Raw genomic sequence first — 26,901 nt, 5'->3', positions numbered from 1 at the left:
TACTTCATGTGGTTTGAGGTGGATAATCCTGACTGGTGCCACACCAAACCAAGGCCTATTGTGCTGTCTTTTCCAGTCATAATCCTATGCTTTATCGGAAGCCCATGGTATTTCTGGTTCTGTGGAATCCTTCTGTTAGTCATGTTCTCCACCTCAACATTAATGTGTACTATTGAGAAAAATCTTGAATTATTCGCAAGTCCTTTTCTTCATATATTTCTCCAAAACATAGTAAACTGGCTTTATTAAGAATTGTTTAAGTATTCAAAGATCATGCAACTTTGTGGCTTATATACAGCTAACTTAGGCAACTCTCATTTATTGCAAACTAATGATGCTATGCTGCTTGCAACAATCATCTTTTGTTATTATTTGTTGTTTTAGTCTCCTATATGATTCTTTTTACATAAATAAATATATATCCATTTACTTTCATCTATCTTACATTATTTTTATGGGTTAATTTTTTTATAATTTATAGTTAATTAAATCTATTTGCAAATATGGTGAATTCTCCATCTTTGTCGAAATTTGAATATATGCCCCAAGTTGAATTGTCCTTGAACTTTGTATACATGACTAGACAGGTACAACCAAGGGGGGGATCAATGTTATGCCCGCTTCCCAAAATCTCGCTTTTGACCATTTGGTTACACCTTAATAGCCTCCCCTCCCTGCTCCCCCCAAAAGAAAAAGAAAGAAAAGTACACAACTATCCCATGGACTAAGGGTACAACCAAGGGGGGATCAATGTTATGCCCGCTTTCCAAATCTTGCTTTTGACCACTTGGTTACACCTTAATAGCCTCCCCTCTCCGCTCCCCCCAAAAGAAAAAGAAAGAAAAGTACACTACTATCCCATGGCCCCTTGGCATGATTTCTCCACCCCCTAGCAGCTCTATTTGGCACTGCCACACCCTATTAAATACATATTTTGATATCTTTGGATGCACTTCTCCATTTACCGATACAATTTCACAATACTGTTTCCACAGTCACAGCCCCAACATAAGTTGAGCTATGGAGCAAGGAATCAAATACCACTAAAACGGGGATAATTCCATTGCTTCCATGGAAAATCCGCACTTGTACCATACTCGGGGCGCCAAAATCGAATTGACTAGTATGCACCATCGTATCGGTCTGCATCAATACCTTTGTTATTCATTTTTATTGATTATGAGTGTCTTGGTGCAAGCTTCATACCGACGGTACAGGTATCATGCTGTTCCAGCCTTCCAGGACAAAACCGGTATGGTGTTCAATACCGGTATACAAAACATTGCTATGGAACATTCACTTGCTCACTCACTAGCTATCTACTGCAGAACAAGGGCATTGGTGTAATTCACATGAGAGGTGCCACCACGTAGGATTCTGCCCCCAGCTACACTAGCATCGCATCACACTAGCCCAGCTGGCAAATGCTGCATATCTTTCTTTCTAGAAAAATAAGAACATTTCACTTTTATTTCCTTACAAAGTGTCTATTCTAATTAAGAATTCATAACTTTTCATATCAATAAACAATCAACAAAGTTATAGTTGTATCTTTCCTACAGCTGAACATAAGGGATTCATTTGCAAAGGGGAAGGTTAATTATTTAGTTATTTGTTTAATTTTAACCTACCAAACTTGAGTACTACTATTATATCTAATTGAGATGTCTTGAAACAAAAATGAGATACATTTTTAGTTACATTATGCTAATATTTAAAATAGATTGGTTAGTCACTTAAAAAACATGTTTTGAGAACCAAGGGAAAAATCTAGGATCCGCCCTTGGATACAATTATTCAATGTGAATCATAATCAATATCAACCAATGTTTGGAATAAATTGGTGAATCAGTCAAAAGCCTTTTATGATTTACTAATGTTGATCCCCCAAGGGGAAAAATCCCAGCTCTGCCCTTGTATACAATTCCATATGAATCACACTCATTTCTGTGTAGTTTTCCATTGCAGCATGAATAGGTCGACTACAACATTTATCAGACTCAAACTTAGCACATTAGTTCTATAAAGCACTCACTGACCCTTAACATTCTGCACCCCCCTAAAACTATCTCTCATATTCACAGGGCTCATTAATCCCTCTCTCTCACACACACAATTACCAACACCATCTCAAGTCCTAAAGAGAAATAAACTCGTCATCAGATTCAAATTAGGGATCATATAAACAAAATCCTAAAAGAAAAAATAAAAATAAAGACAGCAAGATGCTACCAAATATTTAAGATCCTACCAAATATTTATGCATGTGTCCCAAGAACTCACACTAACTCGAACCTTCTTTTTAAGGAGAGATTCTTTTCTCAAAATATAGATAGAAAAAAATTCTGACGCTTTCCCCCCTTGAAACCTTTATGAGGCATATGCAAAAGGGAAAACATCACATTATGGACCACCCTCATATCCATTTCTTATGCAACCCCACTTGCATTGATGTATCAGTTACTTGTAATAAGCACATATACATGAAACATTCCTCAACCTTCCCACCCCAAACTCTATTAATTATCTCATATCAGAGTATGTGGATGTGAGCCTTTTAATTGTGTTGGTAAGTCCACTTTACATGAGACCGTCAAATCCACTGTTGGAATGAGCTTGGTTTCATCATGCGGATGTAAGTCCACTTTACACAAGACCCCTTGATGGATATATAACTTCCTTAAAAAACTATGTTATCAAATCAAAAATGCATAAAAGCAAATATTGATTACTTCCACGATAACTAACCCCAACTTTCCATACAACAAGAATTTGTTTCCTTTTGTAGTATCCTAAATAATTATTGATGCATATACCATTAATCTTCCGTATATTGCATGCATAATAACAAGACCACAAATAATAACTATAGATAGGTTTTTTGCTCTTATTGTGGAGCATTGAATGCTCACCGCAATTAATTTGCAGTGACTTGGAACTTGAAGCATCATCCTTCTACCTAAAAGTTCATGGAGTTTCCAAAGGAAACTATGCACAATAACATGACTACAAATAACAACTATAAATACATTATTCGTTCTATTGTGGAGCAATGAATACTCACTGCAATTAATTTGATGTGCCTTGGAACTTGAAGCATCATCCTTCTAGCTAAAAGTTCATGGAGTTTCCAAAAGGAACTAGTTTCAAATGAAAATTGTTATCCCTAAAGCATGAAATATTCATGTTTGAAGTGCCTTCAACGAGCATTTACCATGTTTTCAAGGAGTCTTTTGTTGGTGCATTGATACTTGTGATGTTCTTGGAGAGAATAATGGGTAACTATTTGGAATGCAATATTGCAAAGAAATCTTATGAAGTGAAAGATAAAGAATATCAAAATCTTTTAAAACTTTAAATTGACCTTTTACACTTCTAGTCAAAGACGATAGGTGCATGTGGAACTTCAACTACTATAATGTCTTTCTCTTTTCATTTTTTCTTTTCTTCTGATGCTTGCTGGCAAAGGTTACCTAAAATGCAGTACTTATTATTAATGGGCTTGGTTGGGCAAGGTCAGGCCTTGCCAAAAACATGCCAACAGTTTACCTTGAACCTTAGCTTGATATGGCTTGGAGTGTTTTAAAAACAGGCAGCAATAGTGCATACGCAGTATCCGGGCTACATATGCAGGCTTATGCGACTACTATTTTTTTAACTATTTAAAAATAGTTATAATATATTAAGTACAATAAAACAACAAAAATGATAGTAAACTTTACTGATGGATAACAATAATATTAACAACAACAACAACAACTAACAATTAGTATCTAATAACTCAATAGAAATAAGTATAACATAATAAACATTTTAGCACACTACAAATACCAGTATCAGGCCGACCTACAACGCACATCAAACCTAACCATCAGCTCGAACCCACTTCACCTACAAGGGCCAGCATAAGAGGTTGTGCATGTAGTGTCGGATTGGCAAGCTGGCATATGATACTAAGCAGGCTACATATGCCGCCATGTGCATACTAAGTTGACCATCATTTTTGTCTACATGCAGTATAACCGCATATAGTATTGCATATAAGCAATGTGGTGCAGTCAAGGGACCACATGCACATATACAGGTGCATATGCGACAGTATGCACCGCATTTTAAAACACTAGCCTAGACCAAGCTTGAGTCAAACCCGACATGGGGTACATTTTAAACTAGGCTGGGTTTATTCGAGATTCGAGATTCCTAAAAATAAGGTTAACTCTGGTACAAACCAAAGCTTCTAAGTTACATCAAATTTAATTCTCATGAGAGGGTGGAGTGTGATTGGAAAATGATGAATATGATGTTATTAAATGTTTGTCAACTGACCTTGTACATAAGATGTTAGGCATGGATGACCAGATGTTGGCTTTATTGGTCTAAAGAAGCATGAATCTTCATGTTGGACTGTAATCAAATTAAGAGTTTTGGTCCTCCAAAGCTTACTTAATTTTCCCCTTAAACTGCCAGATCTGTCTTTAATGGTTTAACATCAACACCAAATCATAGCTCTATTAATCCATCAAATATTGTTAGGGTGGTAAAGGTAACAAATTCATCTTGTTGGCCATTTATTTCGTTTCTTAGGTTGGAGTGGGTGAAACCTTCAAGAACTTGTTTCTCTTATTCGACATGTGGTTTGCATAATGAGATATAGAAAGGAATAGGAATTCTAAGTTTGGCCCCATTGCCATGTTTGGTTTATGGAACAAGGAAACACAACTCCTATGAAGTTATCATTGGCTCAAATAGGGGAATTATGATAGCATTCTTACATCGGAGGAATGGTCATTCCTATAGGAATGGAAATGAATGGCATTTGTGGACTAAACTAGTTACCAACATTTCGGGTATAAAATGAAAATAAATGACATATTTCGTATGAATCACTTAGCAGCATTTATTGTAGAAAATGGAAATGAATGACTTAATTAATAATAGAATTTTAAAATTATATTATTAAGGCAAGTGATAAAAAGCAAAATAATAGCTATAACACTACAATGACCACTACTAGAAGTCCATTAAATCAATTCTATTACTAAGTCAAGGATCTTATCAAAAAATTATTGCAAAACATTTTAATTTTAAAATATGATTAGCTAAATTAAATAGTAGAACGGAATTGTCTTTTATTTCTCATGCAATCCATTTCCTGCCTAAACGAATAAACAATAAAATAGGAACCGCGATTCTGATTCCTATCTCTATCCTCCTTCCATTTTGATTCTAGTTCATTCTTGTGGAAAACGTTATTGATTAACTCCCAAACAAGTTGAACTCATTTGTCCCAAGCATTACGGGGAGATAAGATGTATTTTTCAAATCCCTTTCTCATAATTCTTATGGTCGCTTGGAACCATGTGATAATTTCCATAATCTTTTTTCCATGAAACATACAAAAATTTAAGATAAGGGAGTGTCTCTACATTTCTGACAAAAGTTGAGTGCAGTCAGAGAAAATTCAAAACTTGGTTTAGCTAGTGAAAAGAAGTCTAGATTTTTTCATAGTTCTGGTTCTGATTTCCGCAATGTCAATTGAAATTATAAGAAAATATTAATTAGAATTTGCGGAAAAAAAAGAAATACAACAAAAGGAAAGAAAATACAGCAGATATACAGTATATTAAATTTGACTAGAAAACTATAGAATTGAGATGAATCATTTCAATTGTTCTGCAGAAACATGTAGAAATTTCATGACACTGCAGGTGCATGCGAGATTTAGTTCTTGGATAGCAACTCATGCTAAAAACAAAATCTCTTTGGGACTTAACACTACAATGTTTTAGAACTTTCTCCTCATATAAGTTTAATCTATTAATTCTTTACTAGGGGTGACAATTCACCTAGCTAGCCCAAGCTGCCTAAAAACCCAACCCGGAAAAAACCAGGCCCCAACTCAGGTTTTAGGGCTGTAGGACGAGCTTGGGCTTGAAAAATGTGGCTCGAATAAATTTTAGGCCAAGCACGGGACTAGATTTTTAGATCAATTCAGGCCATGGTATCTTATACTAAAGTCACTTCCTTTGAACATACAATCCAGGTTATATTTATTTATATTGAGAGTGGACTTCAAAACTTAGGAGTATACTTAACATCCCATTAACATCTAAAACCTCATACGAAGAAAACCCTAACCCTCTCCACTCTCTTCGTCTCCCCTTCCCCTCTCCCTCTCCTTAGTCCTCTTCTCTCCCTCTCTCCCATGGTTGATTCCCACGAAATATAGCAAAGCATCCTGGTGGCAGCGCATGAAACAGCTCTGTTTCCTCCTCCTGACAATTCTTAGGATATCATGAGACTAGTTTGAGACATCTTCATGTAGATCTAGCGGTCCTAGCCTTTATCCATGGATCCTCTTCGATCTGGCAGTACATCAACATTGATTGGCAAACATAGATCCACTTCCTAAATCTTTCTTCAATTTTTCCTCTCTTTTTTTTACATGAGAATATCTCTAGGTGGCCCTTGTGAGCAAGCATGTAATATTATATTTTCATAGGAGAACAGGTTTTTTTTATCATTTAGGCTTGATTAAGTTATGCGTTTAGTTTTTAAAAGAGCATGTTCGGTTCTAAGGGAGTTTCATAGGTTAATGGGGGCGTCCATAGATGAAAATAGGTTTTCATATATGTTTTTCTTTTTTGAATGGCGTATATGCTAGCATATATATTTTCAAAAATTGCAAAACTATTTTTTATTTTGTATTTATTTTCATATTATAATTTTTAGTTTTAAATAATGTTCCTGGTTCCTAATTCATACTCTTATTAATTTTGTTTGCATAGTTGTTTGTGCATTTGCTTCTTAGTTATTATCTTTTTCCAAATGCTTAGGTATGTCAAATGAAAATGAACTTGTTAATTACATTATGGAAGAAGAGGGAGAGGATGATACTGTTGAAAATTTTGTGGGTAGACCATGTAAAAAAGCAAAGAAAGGAAAGTCTAAAGTTTGGGATGATTTTCAAACAATCTTTGCTTATGAGAAGCTTCGTAGTGCTAAATGTAAACATATTTTAATGAGTATTCTGCAAAAACTAGTGGAAGGACAAGCCATTTGAAGGGGCGCCCTAGGTTAGTCCTAAAAATGTAGAGGTCACCAAAAAGCAGAGTATAATGTCATTTTGTCAATCAACATGCAGCGATGGGGCTACATTAAAAAATTGGAAATTTGATCAAGAAGTCACTCGAAAGGAACTTGCTAGGATGATTATTTACATGAATACCCTTTTCAATTATAGAGCATGATGATTTTAGAAGATTTTTTGCAGGTCTTAATCCAAAATTTAAGATGGTATCAGTAATACTTCTAAAGATGATTGTATAAAGTTTGCTGATGATGATCAAGCAAGCCTTATGGAAAAATTTATGAGTTCATGTGAGCAGGTTTCCTTAACAGCTTATATGTGGACTCCTAATCAAACAATAGGATATTTGTCCTTAATGGCTCATTTCATTGATAAAGAATGGAAGCTTCGAAAAAGAATCATAAAGTTTTGTAAGGTAGAATCTCATCACACTGTGGAAACAATGTGATTTAAAGGCAATCAAAGGTTGAAATCTTAATGGCAAGGTTTTAAGTATAATCTTGGATAGTGTTTCAGTAAATGATTCAATTGTTTTGTTCCTCAACGAAATTTTTTTGGAAAAAAATTGCTATCAACCAAGGGGAAATTGTTCCATATTTGTTGTACAGCTAATATACTTAATCTCTTTGTTCAAGATAGGCTAAAACATATTCAAGATATCAAGGTTAAAACATACTCAAGATATCATTCATAACGCAAGAGAGAGAAAGAGAGAGTTAAGTATATAAAGGGCTCAGCTTCACAAAAGTAAAAGTTTGAAGAAGTTGTTCAAGAACTAGGAATGCCATATGATAAACGTCCTTGTTGGTATATGCCAACACGTTAGAACACGACATGTAGCATGTTGGAGAGTGCTGTGCCTTTCGAAAAAGCATTCTATTCTTTGGCTTTATTGGACTATAAATATGCACCCTCTCTTCAAGATCGGAAAGTGACTGAAACTATTTGCAAGCTTAAGATCTTTTATCATGTCGTGGTCTTCAGATCCAATTATCCGATCTCAAACTTAATACTTTCAAGACATGTTGAAAATATGGAGACTCTTACAAACAGAAGCATGATGGAAATGCAAAGAAAAATTAACAAATATCGAAATAGTTAGTAATTCCAGTTATATTAGATCCTCAATTCAAGAAAACTTTTGCATAGTTTTGTTTCAAACAAGCATTTGGTAGTGAAGCACAAAAATATATTTGTGAAATTTATGAAGTTTTACAAGGGCTGTTCATTGACATGCCAACACAAGTATTGAGCATGTGATGACTTCTAGTTTCAGTAGAGATGACAGAAGTGAGAATCTGAATGATGATTTCAAACCACTGTCGTTTGGGACCAACATGTAAATATATAATCAAGTAATCAGCATGTGACGGAACTTAATAAATACTTGAAAGAGTGTGCCTTTCCTTGAAAAGATGATTTCAATATTTTTAGTTTATGGATGATGAACACACCAAAATACCCATATATGGCACATGATTGACTAGTCCATTTAGAAGCTCAATGAATACTAAGACAGCCAAAGCCCTCAATTGTGGTCAAGATTGCATTAGAGCTGGAGGTATGCTATAATGTATCAATTCTCCCATTTATAGTTTCTATTAGTTTGTTTGCATTGATTAATAATTTTTCTTATATATGGCATCTTGTAGCACTGGAGTGGGATCTATCAATGGCTTTGACAATAGCTTTGCTGATCTTCATGGCTTTGATAATGGTAAATTTTAATTTCATGTCCTATTTTAACCTTGATATAACTGTTATTACAAACTCTCTTACTTCTTTGGTTAATTTTAGTAGGATGCAACTGCAAGTTTGAAGTCTTTCCACTTGAGAGCCACTGCAACAACTACTTTCATCAATGCTTTAGCTACTGCTTTTTCATTGATTAATTTTATTTTCTGATTGTGCATCTAAGATGTTTTGTATTATTTTATTAACTTTGGGCAAGTATGACCTACTTGTTAATTTTAGACATGGGAACTATTGTATTTTGAATTAGAAACACGACTCAATTTTTAGTTGTTGGTATGGTTTTGGACATGAATTTCAAGGCTAGACATCAAGAATTTAATTTTAGTTGTTGAGTTCAGCTTGCTCTCTTTCTCAAAATCATATATTAACATTTTGGTTGCTGTTTATACTTTATATTACATACATATATATTCCGAATGTTTCTATTTTTATTGTTATGGTTCATCTTTTGCTATTATTCTTGTATATTTTTGGATATTGAACAATCACAGGTTATGTATGTTTCTGTTAGATATCCATAAACTGAGCCACGAATGATTTTGTTTAGATAATCACAGGTTATATATGTTCTCCCATAAGCTGCGCCAAAAAAATGTATAGATTAGGGCTGGGCCTCATAAATTGATCCAGGCCAAAGTCAAGCCTGTTTTGAAACATTCCATTCTGAGCTGGGCTTGGGCCTAGAAACTTGGGCTAGGTTTGGGCTCAGACATAAGGGTTTAGTCCCTAGCCTGCTTCAGGCCTGACCCGGCCCATTGACACCCCTATTCTTGACATTTATAGAAGTAAAGAAATGGTAATAAATTAGCATATATTACTCATATATAGACTTATTTTGGCCCCATAAATCAGTTTTGATCAAAACACTAAAATTGAAACTGGATTAAAATCAATTCCATCTAACTCTTAAACATTTCAATTTTTTTATGAAGTTCAGGTGAAACTTCAGATCATGAGCCTAGATTTATTAAGGATGCGGACACAAATTTTGATCATTGGTTGGACTCATCACAAAGTTTTAAATTAAGGAGATGAATGATGCCACAATTTTTTTTGTAGTAATAATGATGATGCAATAAATTTGAAAATGTTTCATGACGTAATTCCACTTCCCAAGATGCACTGGTTTTCAGATATTTGCTAATAATAGCACTTAAAGGTCTTTTCAATCTTTCCAAAACTGTACAAATTACCCCGTAAATCCACCATTGTCTATAACACCAAGTGCTGCCTCAAACTAAAATATGATTGGATCCAAGGTCTGTCGTACCGCCCGATATAAGGCATACGGTACCCATACTGGGAGAACCGGAATGAAACACACATTCAAGGCGGTACAAGCCCCGTACCACCGAGGCGTACTACCCCATACCGAGACGTATCGACCTGAACTGAGGTGTATCGAAGTGTGTACCAGTCCGTACCAAGGCGTACTGAGATGAAAATTGAGAAAATAGATAAGAAAGCTATTTTGGCACAGAAGTATACCATACCGTACCGATAAAGTACCAATATGGTACCTAGTACCGAGATTGTAGACCTTGATTGGATCACTATTCTTCAAAAATGTATCAATGATCATCCATATGCCTTGAGCTCAATATATTTACATTATACAGATCATAATATCTATATTCCATAGTCCATACTATATATAAAAAGCATAAACAAAATTTCTGCCAGAAGCAATCATGGCCTTTGAATCTAATTTAAGAAATTTTGGCCATCTAAACTACTCTCTGGACTCCTAATATCACATAGACTTAAAAAAAGGGGAAAAATAGACACTAAATCATAGATATAGCCTTTGGCCACTTTTTGATCTAGAAAACAATGCTTTTTCATCCAGGGTCATGAGGTATCAATTATGAACATCTTAGACACATTTCCAATGAATCCAATATCATCAAAACTCAATATTTCTATGATAAATTATACCTTTTGAAAAATTGTACGACCTGTAGATTTTGGCAAACTTCAACAATTTGATCATTTGATTTAACAAATCTCCAAATCCATCCCACATCACTAGTTACGCCAAATCTAGAGGGCTACTAGAGAGGGACCATGTCACCTCTCAAGAAAATAAAAATGTCACATATAGCACATGGCCCCCCTATTTGCACTCCATGGCTTCCTTCGCTCGAAGCTGTTACAAGAACCTCTTCTAAGGGGCATGTGAGAGACAATAAGAATCTCGATACTCGTGGGCCATCCTAGAAACAAAGCATGTACCAAAGATAGAGTTCCTTCTTTCTAGGATTGATGTCAATATGTTAACCCCTGTTAAAAATTCAAAATTAAATTAATTAAAATTAGCATATATGTAAATCATATGGTTACAGGTTGTGATTTTTTATGATTTTGATCAAACACTCAAATCGGAATGGCCCAACCTTATATGCAATAATGCAGTAATTGTATGTTAAACATTTTTATTTTCAAAATTACGATTCTAAAATTTCAACAAAACAAAAAAAAACTACAATTCAAACATAAGCATATCAAGAATATACTAAAATTTTTGATGAATAATTTAATTATAATCATTTATAATTTTTGTTTATATTTCCCCTTCTACAATGTGCATCTGCATGTAGACTTACTAGTACTAACAAATGTACAAATCATTCCATCTCGTAATCAACTAAAGCAACATAGAAATCAAGCAAGTTGGGCGAGACAAGTACCTATATTCTAACAATCAAGGTTGAAGAATTGTTGGGATGCGAGAAGGCTCAGCCATCTCATCCTGTTCCTATAAGGTAACAAGAATTGGGACAAGGGTGGGACCTTGAAACCCATGCATGTGGGGTGTCTCGCCCGTCTCGCCCACATTCGAACCCATCTTATGGTCGATGAGGGCTCAGACTCCCAATCCACCGGTGCGACCCAATCCACCGGTGCGACTAAATGGATAGAATTCCTGTGGTTTCCACCTCCTCCGATCTCTGGATAGAACTCCCCCATGGACCAGTTGGATCTGGAACTCAAATCAACAAAGCGAAGCAAAAAAAGAAAGATATAAAGCAATGAAGGAAGAAAGGAAAGAAATAAAGAAAGGAAAGAAGGAATAAAGGAAAGCAAGAAGAAAAGGGAAGGAAGAAAAAAAAAAGAAAGGAAAACAAGAAAGAATAAGAAAGAAGTGAAAAAAGGATAGAAGAGGAGAGAGACGGAGGTACCTACTCCGCTTGGCTGAGGGCATGCCCTCCGCCCTCATGAATTTTTTTGAAAAAGTTAAGCGGGACTCAAGACCTTGAGGTGTGTCTACTTGCCTTTAAGGTTTTAGGATTGGGGTAGACTGATGCCAATCAATGATCAAAAGCCATCTAAATATGCTTAAAAACAAATAGAACATTAAAAAATTTAAAGAAAAAAATAGAAAAATATAAAAAGGGCATTCTAAGCAAGTAATGGGATGCTCGATCTAGATGGCCACTAGGACGGGGCAGGACACGAGGCATCCCATTCTATGGAAAAACCAAAATGCCCTTATCCCATAGGAATTAAAATGCCGATAGACCATGCAAATCTAATAGGATAAATTAATAAGGTTGTATAAGCACATCAACTCTCACAATCCACTACATAACTCTAAAGCGGTGACCTACATGAGTCTACTTGATTCTCATATAAAATTGTAAGCCATTCAATGAAATACGCCAATAATCCAACCATCAGGCCCTCAACTAATTCTAGCAACACCAAGTCAAGCAAGACTTCTCGATAGTAAATCAAACTCAAAACTCCCATTCCTCCATATATAATTGCTGCTTCAAGTTTCTACAAGCATTTTCCAGGAATACCATTATTTACCTCCAAGAGGCCCACGAACAAAATAACCTCTAGTACGTTCATTGAAAGTTCACACTGATCAGCATTTCCCAAAAATTGGGATTTTGCCAAGCTTGTTTCTTTCGCAGGAGAGCTTGTTTTAATTTCTTTGTAATAGACTACATCAACTTACAACTACATCCAAGTATACCCCAGGATTCAATCTTTTTGACGATCATATAATCTTAAATTTAATGCAGAAGGATCAAGGAAAGAGCAAGAGTCATTTCCTTCCTTATTTCTCTTCAAGTAAAGAATTTATTCTCCTTTTTCTAGCCCCTTTTACATCCATTTTCTTTGCACACTCAAACCAAAACAATTTTGTGTCCTCATCCTTCAACTAATTACATACAGTATGTAAGCATGACTTTGAACATCTTTATTTACAGTTGGAGTCACCTCTTCAGGGATAACTAGCATCCCTTCCACGGTTCCACTCATAGAATCTCTCATGGAAGCAATCCTATTCCTATGTGATGATTCAATCAGAATCTCAGTGAAATCTTCAAATTAAGCACCTCTTCATGCTTGCTACAAATCTCCAATCATAATATAGATTGCACTCTCCCCAAAAGATGTTCTTCCTACCATCACGCTTATCTTGGTTCAAAACATGAAGAGAAGGAAGCGGAAGACAGGACCATTGCTGCGGAAAAAAAAATGAGAGGATAAACAACTAAAGAGCAGTGACGTATAGTGGAGCAAACAGCAGTCATCAAACCTACAATCCTAACAGGCTTAGCCTTTTACACATTTGAAACAACCACCAAAGTCAGAGATTCAAAAACAGATGCTCATACAACTTTTCACTTGCCTCATAGTGAAGGAGATGAGGACCCATCGAGCTTGCCAAAAGTCTCCTTGTTAACATACAAAATATGTTCAGTTCCACATGCTTCTGACTTACCAATGGACTCAGCTTAAAAAATGAACCACTTCTCACATTCCATTTTCTACTCCTTATGGCAAAGATTAAAAGCATCCAGTGTATTATCACCGTCAGTCAATCAAATTTCAAATGCCCAATAGCTCACATAAGAGTTAGTTATCCTTGTGAGCATCACCACTACCATAAGCAATATTTACCCATTATTGTTTGCAACATCTTCATGATCCTCCTCTGCTCTGATGCAGAGGGAAGATATTTCTCTTGTAACATTTATTACATTTCTGGATTCATTTTCTGGTGGTACAATAAATTATCAAGAACAACTTGGAGAACCTTTTATCAGTCAGATCATAGTTTCTCGCTTCATTCTGTTTGTTTTACTCACTAGGCAAGGTCCAGGCACTAATGAACGAGTTTATTAAGGTTACAGACTAGCTGGTTAAGTGTCGTTATTGTCTCTTTTTAGATTAGAGTGCAAAAAGTAATATATTACAAAGAACTGGCTGATTGGGTTAGTAGATAAGAGGGCTACAACTGGCTTGAGAAGTCCTTTTTGAGTTATATTTATAGAAAGAACTTCAGTGCAAAAACTGCTATGGCCATAAACTCCAATTCTCTACAGTTTTTTAATTTTCTCTCTTCTTCCCTCTTTAAGCTTCTTTCGCTTTTTCATTTTCTTTAAACCACTGGTTCTCTGCACAATAGATAGCAAATGAGATCAAATCTATTTGAATATCCTTTCCTCCCTTTCTAATAGCCTGCTGCTTTTCTTCTTCCATAACTGCTGGACATCATCACAGCCAAACAGATCAGAACTGAAATCAGATCACTTCTGATCAGAAAGCTCCCTTTTTCTCTGAAATTTCCTCCTCAAAACCCTTGAAGTTTTATAATCAATGTCCGATCTTAGTAGATCAAGTTACCCATTTCTCTTCCCTTTCTTTCCATGTAAATTTCATTTTTCTGTTGGGGTATCAGAAGCTACTTATTATATCCTTGAAGCATTAAAACTCTTCTCTTGCTTCTTTAACCTAATGTCCTAACTTATTTCTAGTCTCAGCCCATCTTTCAAGGACTTATTAAATTCCTACAAGACTCTTACCTCATCAAGCCTGCAACCTCTCATAATTATCTTTTTCCTTCTCAAAGCCAAATCATGAAAATTCGAAACTCACTGGCCTTGCATTACTGTAACATTGTTTCCCACCACCCTCTTCTATGCATCTATTTTGGTTCCTTGGCTTGAAAATCCTACCATAATAACTACATATTTTAACAATCTGCTTAAGCCTTGATAATGGACTTTGTACCAGTACCCAACTAGTACACACCATAGCGAGTGTCAGTACATACTTTGGTACCAACACGTGTCATGGGAGGCATACTGAGTCTCAATATGATATGATATGCCCTGTACAGGCTATATGATCCAGTATGGCAAACCATGAATTGAACTAGCTCAGCCAAATCCTTGATTATTTTGAAGAAAAAAAAAATCAACTTTGGCTTCTGATGGCTTCACCATGCTGTAACCACCGCCAACCTTTTTTTTTGGCAGTCACCTCCTTTGCCCCTATAACATCAAGAAGCAGTTCATAAGACCCCCTCAAGCAGGAAAGAGCATCCGATACCACTAGTGACAAACAACCCCAACTTTTAGACATCTATCCAATGTCTCCAAAGCACAAGAGAAAAGCAAACATGTGCTCAGTCTTTTTAGTTTTTGATATGTGATATGGCATTAGTATGTTTTTATCTCCCGTAATAAAACTAATTTCAGCACATGTGTTACTTATGAGTTAAAAGTCATTTTGATGTCTCCAACATCAGAAGCAACATGAGAATACCATAAAAACTTAAATAGAACAATCAATTATTATCAAGTCCTTGTGTCTAAGTAGCCAATTGTAAATTCACATGAGACAACACTCCATCTTACTTGGTGGCAATAACTCTGTTCCAGCATCAAGCATAAAATTTTTGAAATATTCTTGGCAAATAGGCGTAGCAGATAGGTACAAGGAGGAGGATTACCTTATTATGAATTTCAGAAGGTTGTGTGGCGCCCATCTCGTCTTCTTCTGAGTCATCCATCTCTTCACATTCAAACTCCACCTGTTCACTTTCTTCCTCAGAGTCACTTAATTCCTCCTGTTCCATTACAATCTCTGGAAGAGACTCAACATGAAAATCTCCTCTGCATTCACATGCACTAACTTTGCTAGACTGTACTGATACGGAATCAAAATCCTTTTTAGAGCATGCTTGCCCACTTATAATTGAAACTGAAGAAACTAAAACATCAGGACATTTATCTTTACAGTGGCTGATTGATAAATCAGCACACATGCCACTCTCTGTCGTTCTTTGCTCCAAAGTAGGACTGTCTGACTCAACATGCTGATGCTCATTTGTACCTCCACCTCCTGTTGTATTTTCCTTATCCATCACAGAACATAAGTGGATGTCCAGATCAAGTTTATTTTCCTTTCGATAATGGCATGGAGCTGCTCTATTATTTGCTACCTCACCATCCTCAACCAGCGGTTCTCTCAAGAGACATTCAGATGGGTCAAATCTGTCGCAATTACCTTGTGCTCCCGAATCACCAGATAGGGGATTGATGGAAGATATAGTAGCAGGGTCTCCGCTTACACTATCAGTTCTCTGCAGTAGTGGATGAAAGTCAATAGTACATAAATCTGATGGTGGTCCTTTTGGATTTTGTGTTGCATCAACATAATTAGTTGTCCTAACTAACTTTTGAGACTTGAAGAAATTGGGATCGGTTTGAAGTTGACTCCTTGGGAAGAAATTGTAAGTGCTTGTAGTAGTGTTATAACAGTTCATTGAATAATATGATGAAAATTGATCTTCAGAAGCCTGAAAAAGTAAAGGGTGCATCTGGAGATCTGATTCGGACATATTTTCTTCAGCCAATTGATTCCCAGAGGTCCCTCCATCTTGCTGACAGCTAACTTCAAGACCATTATTGGAGGACATATGTAACTGCTTACTGGGATTTGACATAGTAGCATCTGGTTTAACAGCTTGCTGGAAACTCGAAAGGAGCTTTTTTCTTTCATTATTACCAATATCAAAACAACATGGTCCCCCACGATAATTTTGGAAAGTTGACTGAGAGATCACACGAACAGATGGGGGAAGGTTTACAGGAGGCAAATCTGGAGCCAACTTGACAATTCGAGCACCTTTTCTTCGACGCCTTTGGTAAGGCAGCGAACATAAATGACTTCTAGCACTTGATTTTGAAGTGGAAGTCAACTGCTTGGAAAAAATCAGATAAGACGCACTGTATTGGCTACCGGAGAAATAAGATAAAGGAAGCATACTCACTGATGGATTTGAAGATGTAACAAGTTCACACACAGCTCCACATTCCTTCCTTGATTCCTCAAATTTATTTGTACCACCAGCAGAATTTTCACAAGATTTAGTACCCTTGTACAGCACCATATTAATAGGCTGCACGTTATTTTTGTTAATGTTTGGAAAAGACATATCATTTGATGTGCAATTGAAGCTCCCCCGTTCTGAGCCTGCCAAGAATGCTTCATGAACAAAAGCTTCATCTTCATTGTCCATGTCATCTGCACTGTTTCCTCCATTATCAACCTGCTAGTAATGAAGCCAACAAAAATAGTGAAGGAATGCGCAAAGATACACAATTTCTTTGGCTACCAACTTCAATAAACTAACCTCCAATCCCAATGAAGCTTGCTTATCAGTCATTGAAGCTTTAATTTTTCTTCGCTTCGCTTCATATAATCGCCTTTTCTCTTTATCATCTTCACTTTTCTTATAAGACTTCTGTGTTCCAGTAGCAATCCTCCACTGTCGGGGTAGCAAGGATGGATCTCTATGGGGAACAAAGAATTTCCAAATTGACAACCAGTCATGTTTAAAGAGTTTGAGTCCCTGGTTTAGTCAGCAAAAAACAATATGATGAGATATAACAGCAAAACTGATTTTCTATCAAAAGTTGAAGGGGGCAGTATAACCCAATAAAGTCACCTCATAGATCCGTGCTTTTTCATCTGTAGTTAATGGAGAGGTCTTCATGCGTCGTACAGCCTGCATCAAGTTAATATATGAAACAAGACACCACACAAAACTAAAATACAATAACACCCCATATTAAACAGCATAACATGTAAGTTCAGAAAACAATAAAATCATAAATGTCACAATTCTGTATTACATCCAAATGCAAGCTAAAAATCATGATATAAATTAAAGTATTTGTGAAAAACCTAAACTAACATTTAAAGAGGCCTTCCTTTATCCAACCCCATCAAAATCAATACATGGTATTGAAGCTAGAAGTCATGTAACTCCAGAGTAATTCTTCCATTACCATCCAAAAGTTAAGCAACAGAACTGTACACATTATCCAGGCAGAAAGAAGTCTAATGCAGTTTTTGGCTCCATTTTTCTTGGGCATAACTCCCCCATACTGTGAAAATACTCACCTGTTTAAAACTCTGAGCAGGCAGCCGTGCAATCATTAATGATAAACTATTAAGAGTTTGATTAAACAATATTTGGAAGGCATCAAGTTCCACCCCTTTTTTTCATTCTGCTCAAAAGTCTACAAATATTACCAATTGAACTTCAGTTTCCAAGCCTAATTTGGTGAAAGCAAGGATGAGAAATAGCTAATAAAATGAAATTCAAACTTTTCAGCCTTCGAATTCTCCAATATATTTGCTAGACTTAGAATACGTTCTCCTATGATTTCAATTACATAAAAGGAAGTAAAGAAGCTACATTTTTTCACTATGTAATGGCAACCTTAAACTGTCTGGAAGCCTTGTCCAAAATTATATGGGATCTATGTGGTTTTTAATATGTGTCAAAGTTTAAAAACATTTTGCATCTGACCTCAACCTGACATTGAATTCCTAAAATAACATGGAACTTCAAGATAAGATAAATTCGGCAAGGAGAGGAGAGAGGAAGCTTTTATGAAATCTAGAATGTCCATTACTAGCAAAACCTACCCATAATGGTGATGCAAGTTGGAGTCATGAAGCCAAGGAGCAATCATTTAAAATGTCCTTAACAGTTATGATGGAAGGAGCATAGACAGAGGAAAAGAACCAAGAATTAAGTGCCAAAAGAAAGGCAAGTTTTAGCTTAAACTGATTTAATTGAGAGGCTTAACTGAGCCAACGAAGAGTACCATATTTTGCTTCTTTCCAATTCTTCATCCATCAAGGGCAAGCTAAGACACCAATGTTCTGTATAATCATTGAAAAAGGAGGTGGCGTAACAAAAGAAACCAGAACCGAAAGGAGGCCCTAAATCCACAGGAGAGAATCGTGTAAAGTAGTGGGCAACAAATATTGAGCAAGGAAATGGTCTGTGGTAATTAAGACACAAGCACTATAAAAACTCATACACCAGTATCATGTCATTTATTGGGATTTAAAGCCAATAACCTAAGACTACCCAATTATCTTGGGAATGCTCAATATTTCCTGCATTTCACATCTTTGATGTCCATGTCATTTGCACAATAGGAGCATCAACCATGACATTGATAAAATATAAAATGAAATTCTCAAAAAATCCCAAGACCAAGCACTTTTTAAACACATTCTGTTGGGATATGCCCTAGAATAACTAAAAAAATGGCTATACTATTCTCTGTTGAAGTATGCTGAGGACCAGTATGTAGAAAATTACCTCAGACCAACTCAAGCAAAGCTTAATATGCAGTCTCCAAATGGAAATTTAAGACAAATAAAATCTCTAACTGGGAAGACAAGGATCAAATGGTCTTATTGGTCAGCAAATACTGAACTAAATGCCTTCTGGGAAGACACGGGGGTCAAAAACCTCTAGCATATTGACCTGAGAACAGGGTTGGAACTTATTTGAAAATAGCCAACATGAAGGGAAAAATTAAGATTTAGACGACATTAAATACATAAATAATCAACTTATACTTATCAATTATTTAACTTCTAAACCAGCTGCACTATACAAATACTGGTGAAAAGAATAAAAGGACAAATATGGTGTTCAAAGAAAAAGAGGATTATAAGTAAAGAAGGAACATAGATAAATTATCTGGCATTAGATTCACTCGTCAAAAGTTTTAGATACTTACTTTAATTGGATTCTCAGGTGCTTTGGAGGAGCTGCGATTTTTCTGTCTCACAAAAATCTTGTGTCATGCAAAGACATGTTAAAAATTTAGATTACAGCAAAAAACTAGAATAATTGCAATTACTCTAGTAACAGAGATGGCCCTCAACCACATATTTTGGATACATAGGAATTTATAAGAATTATCAGGCTTTAGTCGAAGAACACTGACAACTGCAAATATTCAGATATATAAGCAACAATAATTCATAAAGTGAAAGATATGCACAAATACAACACACAAAAAACCATGATGCCAATATCATGGCAACTAATTGCAAAAGCCACATTAGGTAAGCAACCATGATAAAAGTCCACTTGAAAATAGTTATCTAATCAGCTAAACTTATTTCGATGGTCTATAAACACAGTGAATCACACAAAGTACTCTACAACCACCAAAGATAAGCTTTAATGCACAATGCAATTGTCTCATTTAAGATATCAGTGCCACATCAAACAAACAAATAGGAACACATTGTATTTCTATCCCTGCAAAAAACTCAAGTTAATTTTCGGTTGGGCAATAATGAGCAAAGATCATAATAAATCATAAACAAAAACTCTTTTACCCGAATGCACGCCTCAAATTCTGTAATCCTCCATGCTGAAGTTTCATACCACAATCTGGAAGCTGGTTTACATAAAGAATGTGGGCGCCGAGGATCACTCAAAAAGTAGCAGAAACACATGTTTTTTGAGTTCAAAAGGTTGGACTCAAATGTTCATTTTCCAAATCTTAGTTCTAAGCTCGTTGTGAGGATTATGTAATTTTTTTAAGAAATAAGTCTGTTAACTAGACATGGAAGTCAATCTCCTCACGTATTTTACGTAGCAATAGTGTATATTTTGGACTAGTTTTTCGAAAAGGATCCTAATTATTCCAACCATGCAGTGGCATTACAAAATTGATTAGGTTATTACAAATTTGCATTAAGTATGTTAATATGGAAATTGGATACATTATGGCCATTCCCTTATAAAAACTTCATAGTTAGGGCTTCTAGAGATAGTTGATGTAGATTATTGAATGAATAATTGTCTTTCTATGAGAACTGCAATTCCCGTATATCTTAAAATCAGTCAGCAAACCGATCAATGTTTTGATTTCCACCAAAAGTAGACAATGTGATCTAAGTGTTATTTCCTGCAACAATGGAGTTTAGTAGCAGAAAACTTCTAATTAAGGAGCCGCACACATTCTGGAATCTATTTGATAACTCATTTCTGCACCTGTTTCCTATGCATTTCCTTATTTTTAAACATTTTTGAGAGATTTGCTGCTGTGTTAACTTTGCATGAAACTGGCTACTGCTTCAGCTAACTAAGGTGCAAGTACTATTGGCAGAAAAGCAATGTTAAAAAAAAAGATTTAATGTAAGAAAAATTTCCAAAACAGCCTGCAATTACCACATGCATTGGAATTGCATGAGTTTTATTATAGTTAGTAAAGGGTGAAAATCATTTCACTAAGCAATATGTAATATTACAGAGAAAGGTTCTTGTACTATCAAACCACATAACTACGAGTAGGACAACAACCATGAAACAAAATAATAAACCCATAAAGAATTTTACATCTTCTACTTATATCCAAAGAATCCACTCCCAGTCCCTAAGAAATGTCCAATATAAGAAAAAAGATTTTCAACGACTATAGACAATAACCATGCCCTAAAAGACTTCTTTCCAACCAAATGGCCCAGAATCACATGTAGAGAGGATCATGCTCCATAAAAAGTCATATGTAAGGAGCTAGACACCACCGAAACAAAACATGTGCCATCTCAAAAATTAATGATACTCAGATAATGGTCATATTATTCAAAAAATAATAATTGCAAAGAATTGAATTATGGATAACTTGGAGCTTGTCCCTCTCTTTTCCCTTCGCTCTTGTAAGCAAAGTGAATATGTAATTGGAGGGACCAAGCCTTGCTTTTGAAGAAGAGTGGAATGTCTTGTTGGACTCCTGATCAAGGCATCATAGGACTACCTAGACGTTTGGAGCTTCTCCCATCAAACTAATAGCTAAAAGTTTTCACTTATCAATCAATGACCATAGAGCCCATAGTCTTTGTCTATATATCGTATACACTGACCTAAGAGAGTTCACGTTTCTCAAACATTGTCTGGGAACTTGTGGCTCACCCTCTTTCTCTCTCCAAAATGTCTTGAGACTCAGAAGCAAAAATATGTAAAATGATGCAAATGCATAAATAGGCTGATTGAAGAAGATATTTTATGCCTTATGCTGTGCCTTTCATTGGCACATAAATATTAGGCTTTGGTTCCACTATTAATAGGAGGAGGTGATGCATGGTAAATGTCTTTTAATGTTGTTGTTTATGAACTCAGATGCTAAATTTGCATCTGGTAAAGTTGTCATTGAAACACTATAAGCTTTGCATGGACATTCTGAGGATTTTAAGCCAACTTTGATCGCATTTCCTTATGTTCTCAATATTTTTGTGGCACCTTGGATTGCCCAACATTCAAAAATTCTAATCAGTATTCAATTAAAGTAGCAAAATCCAATTTAAGATTTCTACTATATAAAAGAAAATCCATGAAGCTTATGCCTAGTAATATGACTGGCCTTTTAATGATGGTCTTAGACAAAACAAATTGCAAATATGTGAAATAGAAGAAAAAGAAAAGAAAAAAACAACTCTAAAATCTCAACTTGTTACTAGGTCAAAAGAGAGATTCCATAAATGATACACCTTTAAAGAAAAGCGATTAGGGAAATCACTTAACCTCTTTGAAAAGCAATTACATTGCCTGATTGATGATTCATTATCTCCTCTTTGCCGCAAAGTTTGCATCATTTTACACCTAAACTTTGATCTTCTCAAACTTATTAATTACCAACAGTTCCAACAATATGCTGAGTCAGTTATAAAGTTTGAACCCACAAGAACACTCCATTAAGACTGTAAAACTAAAAATACTTATCCACTTTCATGGAATAAAGTTAAAATCTCTAAAAAGGCAAAAGCTAACCAATATCAAACATACAAAAATTTAAAAAGAAGAAATTTCACTAGGCCCCTAAAGTAAATTTCAAACCCAGCAAGAGAAGAATAGGTTAGAAAGACAAAGAACTGCAGGGAAAAAACCAGTATGTAATGATATTATTGAATTGACATCTTGTGGCTATGAATTTCTTTCAGTGGAGACCCTTCTCTCTACGTCTCCCTGATAACAAATTCTAATGTAGAATCATCCAAGGCAGACACCTACCCCAGAAGGTAACATAAATTGAACCTCCAGATATGAACAAGATAAATAAAGCATAATTGGCAACTTTGCGTCTCACATATAGTAGGACATTTCACATTTGCTTATCACATAATCAGCAATAAATTCATTACTGTAAGAACACCAACTATTCTTCTCATCAATCATTTCCCATCCATACAAGGGAGAAATTTTATCATCCCACAACAAAAGAATGTTTCACTAAGAATTTACCCCTATGTTGATGCCTCATCATGACCCACAAAACAGGGCATTTTCCCTAAGAACTGCAGTATTTCATTCTTTCATAGTCACTATGGAAATGCATATTATCATCTTTTATACTTCATAATCTCTAAATGCTATTGTCCCACAAACTCTTTGTATCTATCTTAGTCACTTCCGAAACCAATTGTAGCAACAAAGAAAGAAAACTTTACTAAAGTTGAAAATGTAACTTTCAGTTGAATATAAAATAATCAAGATAAAGGCTAATAAATGAAAAGATAACAAATCCAACAAAATTTGCTAGTTGATATATAACGGCTCTTATTATGATCACAATGGCTCAAAAAATTAAAGCAAAGTAAATGAGTATATATATATATATATATGAATGAAATTTCCTTTTTTCCTGGCACTATAAAGCTAGAATGAAAAGAACCTGATGCTTCGTTTTACAAGGAAGAAAATGACGCTGAATTGCCCCCCCAGTCATTTATTGTAACTCCACCAATCCCATTGCTAATAATCTGCGCATTGACATCAAAAACCGAAAAGCTTGACATTCCAACTGTTCAGTTCAACTTAATGAAAATACTACTAATCAAGATTATGCAGAAGACTAAAGCATTATATGCATGGAGGAGGATATTCCACAAGAAGAGGCAATACAGTGATGGAAGATTTCGCATCCCTAAAGGATTCACTTATTTAAGCAGTGTCGTGTTACTTTCTCAAACTCGTAAGCTTGAGATGAGTCCACAATTTTTCCTTAGGCGAGCCTCAAGAATCTAAGCTTTAAAACATTGAATATCTGAGTTACATGAAATCACAATTTTGTTGATTAGGAGAAGGTTTTATGAAATAAAGAACAAAGATGCACCTAAGGAAGATTTAGAGTTCCACCAAAGGAATATAGTTATATCCATGGTCTGTCGTACCATCAGTACGGGAGCGTACCATACACGTGCCAGGAGGATACCGGTACGAAAACTTAATTTCAAGTTGGTACAAGCCCCATACCGCCCCATACCAAGACGTACCGTCCCGTACCGAGGCGTACCATCCACGTACCGAGGCATACCATCCCGTACCGAGATGTACCGAGGTGTACCGATCTGTACCACATTGTACCAACCTTGTACCGAGGCAATACCGAGGTGTACTGAGGTGTGTACTGACCTATACCAACCTGCATTGAAGCATCCGAGATAAAAATTGAGAAAAATGGGTTAAAAAGCTCTTTCGTAGAGAGGTGTATCATACCGTACCTTAACATACCAAACCAATAAAGTTTCAATACGATACCAGTACTAAGATTGCGGACCTTGGTCCTATCTAATTCTTGTCCTGCTAAGATTTGCATGTGATATTTATATACCTGTAAATGTCACCTTACAGATACAAGTAATGTTAGCATTTCTTTCAGACAAAGGGAAAAATCTAGTTCAATTTAAGGTATGTCAGATTGCAAGAAAGATGATTTTCTTGGAAAAATTAGTTTTCCATTTGTTTGTTTCCAATAGAAAATCAACAGATTTGGAAAGCTTATTACTATACTTCTAGTTTTTCTTTCCATGAAAAAACTCTACTGTCCTTTTTCCTTTTCCACTGATCTCCTTGTAACCAAATATACCCTTAAAGCACCAGATCAATTGATTAGGAAGTTGCCCATAGGACCAGTCCAAGATAACATGAAATGTCCATGATATCCTTCCACAGAAATAATTGGAACCTTAGCTTTATAGCAGTGTAGGACATGTGAGTGATTAAATCATAGTTTTATAGCAGTGTAGGACATGTCAATGATTAAGGCCCTGTTTGGGGGAGCTTTTGGAGGGCTAAAAAGCACTTTCTGGCCCTCCAAAAGTACTTTTAGATAAAAATAATGTTTGGTAAAAATTTTGGAAAGTTGTTTCAGCTTTTGTGAAAAGCTGAAAACAGCTTTTGGGGAGAAGCTCTAATTTGGAGCTTTCCGAAAACATTGTTTTCAACTTTGTCGAGAAGCTTTTTTGGACCAAAATACCCCCATTTAAATCATACTTTTTTCCCCCCAAAATCCTCATCCCGACTCTTCCTCTCACCCATCCTCTCCATCTCCCTCTCAACGCTGCCGCCTCTGTTCCTTCTTCCTCTTCTTTTTTTTTTTTTTTTTGTTTTGGGAGCTCGTGGCTGCCCACGGTGGCAGCCACCATGCCGACCACCACCCATGGTCGGCGACCCCTCTATATTTCAATGAAATAAAATAATAAATAATAAATAAAATAAAATAAAAAAAAATAATGAGTGAGTGGCAAATAATCTGATCTAAATAAATAAATAAATAAATAAAAATATTAGTAATTATTTAACCAATTTTATCACCTAGATAGAAAATTTATTAGAGAGATAAATGGTCATTAGAAGGATGAAAAATTAATTTACATAATTATAATTTTATATATTTATTATTGTATTATACTATAAAAATAATATTATATTACATTATATCATAATACATTGATATGTTATGTTAAATAATTTAATATTATATTAAATTATTATTCTATAATACATAATGTTATAGTACTATATTATAATAATATTATATTACATTACATTAATATTATGTAATGTAATATTGGTAATACTATATTTTATTATGCTCTGTTATAATTGATATGATTGTCCTTTATGGTCATTTTGTCACACAAAAGTATTTTCTCAATTTGTTTACCAAATACATGTTAAAATGCCACAGCACTTTAAAAATGTAGTTACCAAACAGCAAACAGCTTTTTATAAACACTCTGCTTCAGACAACTCTACTTCCAACAGCTCTACTTCCAAAAGCTCTATTACTAACAGCTCCCCCAAATAGGGCCTAAATCAGTCTCTGGTGTTTGAAAAGTCCTCAAGAGCCAGCCTAGATTTAAAATTTGGGTTATGTTTCAAAATACAGTGCAATCTGCAAAGAGAGGATTAGATTCTGGACAGATTTGTGTCTGTAGTATTTTAGCAGTTACTTTTCCTACATTTTTCAAGTCTTGCATGCAAACTTTGGCTTGAGCAGGCATCTTTCCAAGGGCTGATGAAACTGCAGCTTGGGAATCTACCACTTCATGCAATGATTCGTTCATTAACTGTCAACCTTCTTATGAAAGAACTGATATTACACTAAATCAAGAGTAGATTGAAAAATATTGTTGTTTTTAATCAACTTGATCATTACCAAATGTCAATGAGGTTTAGTAGCACGAACTTTCTGCACGAAGATAATCTCACTTAGTGCAACACAAAACCTCAATCTATCAAGGTTTCAAATCCCATTGGATGGGCAGCCCCAGTTTTCCCGTGGAACAGGACGAAGCCACCGTCCTAGCACCTGATTTGGTACCCCATCTGGTGGGACGTCTAACCTGGATTTGAAACCATGCAAACTACCACTCTGTTGACCATCTTCTGCTACACTTTCCAACGATGCAAGAGAAGTCTAGCCACAACGCCCACACCCCCTAAAAAAAAGGTGAAGAATGTGGTCATCTCAAAGTTGGCAAGGAAACTAAATGGCATCTATAAGTCCTAATCTTTCATATAATGAAATCAGGTTTGTACATCATGTTTCAGTAGAGGTTTAATCACTAACTTGTTCCTTGCCACATAAGGCAAGTGACATATTGCACTGTTTTCTACAAAAATTTAAGCATTTTCT

At 35.5% G+C, this 26,901-nt stretch overlaps 1 pseudogene across 1 annotated transcript in view; it reads right to left on the bottom strand.

Moving 5' to 3' along the window:
- The window catches only part of LOC103700826, a 34,993-nt pseudogene that overhangs the window by 2,096 nt on the left and 5,996 nt on the right, over positions 1–26,901 (bottom strand). The window contains exons 5-9 of the transcript XR_005506596.1: positions 23,653–23,740; positions 19,708–19,764; positions 17,604–17,663; positions 17,289–17,507; positions 15,603–17,204 (exon numbers count right to left, since the gene is read on the bottom strand). The product of XR_005506596.1 is annotated as an uncharacterized LOC103700826 (transcript). The remainder of the gene's footprint in view (positions 1–15,602; positions 17,205–17,288; positions 17,508–17,603; positions 17,664–19,707; positions 19,765–23,652; positions 23,741–26,901) is intronic.

Source organism: Phoenix dactylifera, chromosome 16 (assembly GCF_009389715.1).
Source record: "Phoenix dactylifera cultivar Barhee BC4 chromosome 16, palm_55x_up_171113_PBpolish2nd_filt_p, whole genome shotgun sequence".
NCBI lineage: Eukaryota > Viridiplantae > Streptophyta > Magnoliopsida > Arecales > Arecaceae > Phoenix > Phoenix dactylifera.
The sequence above is the reverse complement of the archived record's forward strand: the minus strand, read 5'-3'. Positions and strand labels throughout refer to the sequence as shown.